This window comes from Sinocyclocheilus anshuiensis, unplaced genomic scaffold (assembly GCF_001515605.1).
Source record: "Sinocyclocheilus anshuiensis isolate Anshui unplaced genomic scaffold, SAMN03320099.WGS_v1.1 scaffold2520, whole genome shotgun sequence".
NCBI classification, from domain to species: Eukaryota; Metazoa; Chordata; class Actinopteri; order Cypriniformes; family Cyprinidae; genus Sinocyclocheilus; species Sinocyclocheilus anshuiensis.
Genome location: NW_015541000.1, coordinates 68,291 through 74,910, shown reverse-complemented (window position 1 = coordinate 74,910; position 6,620 = coordinate 68,291). Strand labels below are relative to the sequence as shown.

The 6,620-nt window shown below is 41.4% G+C and overlaps 1 long non-coding RNA gene across 1 annotated transcript in view; it reads right to left on the bottom strand.

Moving 5' to 3' along the window:
- The window catches only part of LOC107690225 (uncharacterized), a 13,821-nt gene that overhangs the window by 3,476 nt on the left and 3,725 nt on the right, over positions 1-6,620 (bottom strand). Inside the window, exon 2 of the long non-coding RNA XR_001634415.1 lies at positions 5,866-6,011. This is a non-coding gene — a long non-coding RNA (uncharacterized LOC107690225). The remainder of the gene's footprint in view (positions 1-5,865; positions 6,012-6,620) is intronic.

Genomic DNA, 6,620 nt, shown 5'->3' with positions numbered 1-6,620 from the left:
AGGGGACCTGCAGGCATTTTCGGTCGACGAATCGTGCCTAGAATTCTGGCCGGCCAACTCTCACGTTGTCCTGAGACCCAGGCCTGGATATGTGCCCAAGGTTCCTACCACTCCCTTCAGGGACCAGGCAGTGAGCCTGCAAGCGCTGCTCTTGGAGGAGTCAGACCCAGCCCTAGCTTTTCTCTTTCCCGTCCGCGCTCTGCGGTTGTGCGTGGACAGAACACAAAGCTTCAGAAACTCAGACCAGCTCTTTGTCTGTTACGGAGGCCAGCAGAAGGGAAAGGCTGTCTCCAAACAGAGGTTAGCCCACTGGATAGTGGATGCTATTGTCTTGGCTTACCAATCCCAAGACGTGCCTTGCCCGTTCGGGTTGCGAGCACACTCAACTAGAAGTGTTGCTTCCTCCTGGGCGCTGGCTCAAGGCGCCTCTCTGACAGATATTTGTAAAGCTGCGGGCCGGGCGACACCTAACACGTTCGTTAGATTCTATAGCCTTAGTGTAGAGCCGGTATTTTCCTGTGTACTCGCGAAGGACCCGTTCTAGATGTCGGTTTGCAACGCCCCTCCCACCCGCTGGGCCAAATACGTGCGTCTATTGCTCCAATAGAGTTCCCCAAAAATGGCTAACCCTTTGAGTTCCTCCATCACCCCCCGGTAGTCAAACGTGGTGGAGCGTTTGACACCAGGCCTACACTCGTATGCATTGTGGAACCTGTGTTAGGCTGGGTGTCCATATGTAGTGGTCCCTGCGGCGATCCCATATGCGTATTCTTCCACGGTAGGCTGCCCAGTCCGACTAGCCCGTGTCTTTCCCTCTCTGCTGGTGTTCTTTCCCCCCTAGAACTAGGTTGGAAGCATCCCAGAGACTTCCTAATGTTGTACTACCCTAATTGTCTAGTCCAAATGTGTAACCGCCACATTTTACCTTCCTAAGGGCAGGATGTGGCCTCCGCAGCGTCCCCTTCCTTTCTAGGGCACGCTTTCCCAGCGTTATCCAATAGTCACACTGAGTGGGTCTTGCGGAACAGCAGTGACTGACCTTCTCTGCTTAGAGCCCTGACTCCCGCTCCAACAGTTGGGGGCGGTCCAGGAGTCTCAAGCAGAGCGCTGGAAGGACCAGCGACAGTGGCGTGTTGGTAGATATCCCCAATTCTGAAAGGGAACATCTCGGTTACGTATGTAACCCTCGTTCCCTGAAGGAGGGAACGGAGACATACGTCCTGTCGCCACAGTCGTTGTACCTCCGCTGTACGGCCGAGTCACTAGCTCGGCTCCTCAGCGGAAAAGCAAATATGCAATGCACCTGCTGCTCATTAAATACTCGCGCTGCAGCGCAGAGCAGCTGTGGCAATTATCGCATGCCAATGTGCATTGGCTCATTTTTCTTACACTCGAAGTAGATTGGTCTCCCAAAGCGATCCCCAATTCGTCGGTCAGTTCCGACATACGTCTCCATTCCCTCCTTCAGGGAACGAGGGTTACATACATAACCGAGACGTTTTTGCTTTAAACGGTAACACTTTATAATAATGTTCTGTTAAGCATTTATGAACACATAGCAATGTTTTGTAAATGATTAGTTCATCATTAACTAATTACTTGTAAATGACTTGTAAATGAATTAACAAAACATACACAAATTGTTAGCATATCACTTATTAATCGCTTATCAATGTTTTGTAAATGATTAGTTCATCATTAACTAATTACTTGTAAATGACTTGTAAATGAATTAACAAAACATACACAAATTGTTAGCATATCACTTATTAATCGCTTATCAATGTTTTGTAAATGATTAGTTCATCATTAACTAATCACTAATAAATGACTTACAACTGAACATTATTATAAAGTGTTACCCATAAATCATATCTAAACAAAACAATAACATCAGACGGGTTGAATGAGACGCAAATTCGCTCTCTGACAGCAGGTAGTGCTTAAGGAACAGCCACAATATAACGTTTTCTTGGTTACAGCTGTAAACAAACTACTTTAGTTAAGTAGTGCAAACACTGCTTTAATTGTGGAACCTGTGTTAGGCTGGGTGTCCATATGTAGTGGTCCCTGCGGCGATCCCATATGCGTATTCTTCCACGGTAGGCTGCCCAGTCCGACTAGCCCGTGTCTTTCCCTCTCTGCTGGTGTTCTTTCCCCCCTAGAACTAGGTTGGAAGCATCCCAGAGACTTCCTAATGTTGTACTACCCTAATTGTCTAGTCCAAATGTGTAACCGCCACATTTTACCTTCCTAAGGGCAGGATGTGGCCTCCGCAGCGTCCCCTTCCTTTCTAGGGCACGCTTTCCCAGCGTTATCCAATAGTCACACTGAGTGGGTCTTGCGGAACAGCAGTGACTGACCTTCTCTGCTTAGAGCCCTGACTTCCGCTCCAACAGTTGGGGGCGGTCCAGGAGTCTCAAGCAGAGCGCTGGAAGGACCAGCGACAGTGGCGTGTTGGTAGATATCCCCAATTCTGAAAGGGAACATCTCGGTTACGTATGTAACCCTCGTTCCCTGAAGGAGGGAACGGAGACATACGTCCTGTCGCCACAGTCGTTGTACCTCCGCTGTACGGCCGAGTCACTAGCTCGGCTCCTCAGCGGAAAAGCAAATATGCAATGCACCTGCTGCTCATTAAATACTTGCGCCGCAGCGCAGAGCAGCTGTGGCAATTATCGCATGCCAATGTGCATTGGCTCATTTTTCTTACACTCGAAGTAGATTGGTCTCCCAAAGCGATCCCCAATTCGTCGGTCAGTTCCGACATACGTCTCCATTCCCTCCTTCAGGGAACGAGGGTTACATACATAACCGAGACGTTTTTGCTTTAAACGGTAACACTTTATAATAATGTTCTGTTAAGCATTTATGAACACATAGTCATGTTTTGTAAATGATTAGTTCATCATAAAATTACTTGTAAATTAATTAACAAAACATACACAAATTGTTAGCATATCACTTATTAATCGCTTATCAATGTTTTGTAAATGATTAGTTCATCATTAACTAATCACTAATAAATGACTTACAACTGAACATTATTATAAAGTGTTACCCATAAATCATATCTAAACAAAACAATAACATCAGACGGGTTGAATGAGACGCAAATTCGCTCTCTGACAGCAGGTAGTGCTTAAGGAACAGCCACAATATAACGTTTTCTTGGTTACAGCTGTAAACAAACTACTTTAGTTAAGTAGTGCAAACACTGCTTTAATATTGTGACGAGTGGGGTGGGGCCGAGAGCCATGGGAGCGGAGCGAGGTCGGTGGAGTAAATGATAATGAGCGACACCTGCGCCACTCACCGGTCTCGAGTCCCATGGAGGAGCTCCAGCCAATGTAACAAAGTTCGTAGATCGGGAAGGAGGAGGCGGGAACCGGCGAACATTTAAACATAACTTTAATAATAAAATAAACACAAAACTGAAAATAGCGCGACAGCCCCTCACAAATGACTGCCGCGCACAAACAGAAACAAAACAACATAAAATCCAGGCCTGGTCCTCTCTCGTCTTGCACTGTCGTCACTCCTCCTTTTAGCCCCACTCGTCACAAATATGCATTATACAGAGGCAAGATGAAAAGAAAATACCATCTAAACTTTTCTGAGGACAGTCAGTTTCTCTCAGAGATACATTCATATAAACCCCACATATATATTCATAATACAATCCCCGCCCCCAATTGTATCGTAACTGTAACATCTCAAACGACTTGAATTGTCACATATTTTTTATTGATTTTCAACCAGCTTGGCATGCATCATTAGATCCCTAGATCAGATTATTTTAAACCGGTAAACTACTGGAAAGTTCAAAACAAACGTTTGAAACAAACGTTTGCAAGTCCTGACCGATGTACTGTAATTACCTCACCAACCAGCTGTTAATAATCTGTTTGTCACGGACTACGTGACTTCGCCACTTTCTGTGGATTTTTTACCTGCAACTAAGCGACAAATAACATAATAACATTTTGATAGACTAAGCAGTTAGTCAACTATTAGGGGGCAGCCCTAATGAAAAGAGACACTGTCATCGGTTTCAAGGTAGCCAACTACTCTAACTAGCCATGCTCAGTAATACTGTTTGTATGACCTATATAACAGTGCCTGAAAAGGGTGTAGGATCGTTTTGTTCATAATTTTTAACATTACAGATAGTTCATGGGTAAAAGTACACCCTGATATGTATGAATAAAATGGTCAACTAAACAATTCTGTAATTTAATTTGCAGAAAGCAAATAATTGCTCAAAATTATGCCACAATGCAAAATAATAAGCATAATTTCCATTTCCAAAAGCACAAACATAACATTTGAAAAGTTACTGGAAACAGTATATTCACCGTTTCTGAACATTTACCTTTAAATTGTAACATATTTGGATTATCATGTGTAGGATGATGATGATGATGATGATGATGTGTCAGCCAATGTGTTATTATAGCAAATAAATATACACACTTGCTAATTTAGTTGTTATAGCACAAAATGTAAACTATTCAAAGAGGTGTAAGATGACCTGGAGTAAGAATATAATTTTGATATAGTATAATTCTTCTTATTATTGATATTTTTTAAAGTGTAATATAAAATACTAAATCAACTATTATATTTAAAATTTTATTTTGACAATTTCATTGAATAATTGAATAACTGACAATCCCTGTAAAACAGGTTCATCTGAGAGTTAAAAAAGAGGCACATAAATATTAACAATTAACAAATATCAAGTTCAAGTTAGTTTTATTTCTAGAGCACATTTAAGCATGGAACAGGGCCGACCAAAGTGCTGCACAACAAACAATAAAATACAATAAAGAGAGAAAAACTGTAAACAAGAATAAAAACCATGCAAAACAAACAATAGCTACATATTAAAGGCCAAAGAGAAGAGATGGGTTTTAAGATAGGACTTGAACTCAGATAAAGTGGATGCCATTCTAATGTGAACTGGTAAGTTGTTCCAAAGAGTGGGACCAGTCACATCAAAGGCTCTAGATCCCCTGGTCTTAAAGTGAGTTCTATATCACTTGCCCCTGATGTTATCAAATCCTAGAAATGCACCTGGTGTAGATTATATGACAAAATGCTTAAACTTATATATGATTATATGATGAAATTAGTCTATAAAATAAAGATTAGCAGATTTTTGAATCCCATTCTCAGTCACTCTATATGATGAAAGAGTGAATGCTAAAGACCATCATCTCTGTGTGAACTGGTAATTCTGTTGAATATTAAACATCTTCATGAGTGAATATGAATATGAGCACTGAAATAAATAAGTACTATTCCTGGCTGGTGGAATGATCTTCCCACCCCTATCCGGAATGCTGATTCCCTGACAATTTTCAAGCGACAGCTTAAAACGAATCTCTTTTGTCACCATTTGACTTCATCTTAAAAAACAAAACAAAAAAAACCTTGCTCTCTCTTTCCTTAATCTCTCCCTGTGTATCTTGTACTAATCTGAACAATGCCTTAAACTTTGTATTGCAAGCACTTCCTTTGTTTATTTGCATCTTTATGATGAGTCGCTTATTGTATTCCTCAATTGTAAGTCGCTTTGGATAAAAGCATCTGCTAAATGAATAAATGTAAATGTAAATAAATGTAAGTAAGATGTTCAGCTGTTTCCCAAACTGATAGGATACTAAGCTGCTCTGAAAACACTTAATCGTGAGCAGCATGCGAGTTTGTGTAACTGAAACATACAGTACATGCACACTACATTTAATAAAAAACAGCCTTTCTCAATTCACTAATCACACTCAGCCATCCGACAATGGGATCAATCGTTTGTAAGCTATTAGATCCCTGCATAAATAAAGCAGTAGTTTTGTGTGTCACCTGGGGTCAGAGGTCACTGCTTCATCACTGAATGAATGAGGAAGATACATGGATCTGTCACTCTTCAGAGACACACAGCTGTGATCAGGAGATGAAGATCTCTGACTGCTCTCTCTGTTCTCCATAATCACAAACTGACTTCAGTCCTGCATATGGAAACACAAGAGAACAAATGACAAAAAATGACATAACATTCTGTCTATTCCAGTGATACAAACCACACACACAATGACATTCAAGAGAATTCTGTGCTTCCAACCTTGTTGCAGCAGTTTGTGGAGGATCCTTTTGTGCACCAAATCGACAAAGCCATAAAGTAAATAAAAGTAAATGTTCATATAATGGTTTATATGTACAAAGCCCAGATCTGAACCCACATCAGTGCAGCGACACACATTAATTCTGAATCAGTGTTGATTCCCTGAACCATTCAGTTCATCACGTGTTGCTAAATCTCCACTGAACTAACATGAGCTCTAAATAACTGAATGTAGTTTTTCCTATGTCAGGATTCACCACAGTATCATAAGTGGAAAGAGAAACTGGATGAGAGCTGCTTTAAATATTTAATATTTGTATATTGCACACTATTATTCTTCGCAAAAATATATGTATGTGAAAGGAGAATGTATGTGTGTGTGTGTGTGTGTGTGTGTGTGTGTGTGTGTGAGAGGAGAACAAGGTCACATCACAGGAGAGTGAACTGTCTGTCAGAAATCATAGCACGTCAGCTGTCTTAACCGCGGCTTGTGTAC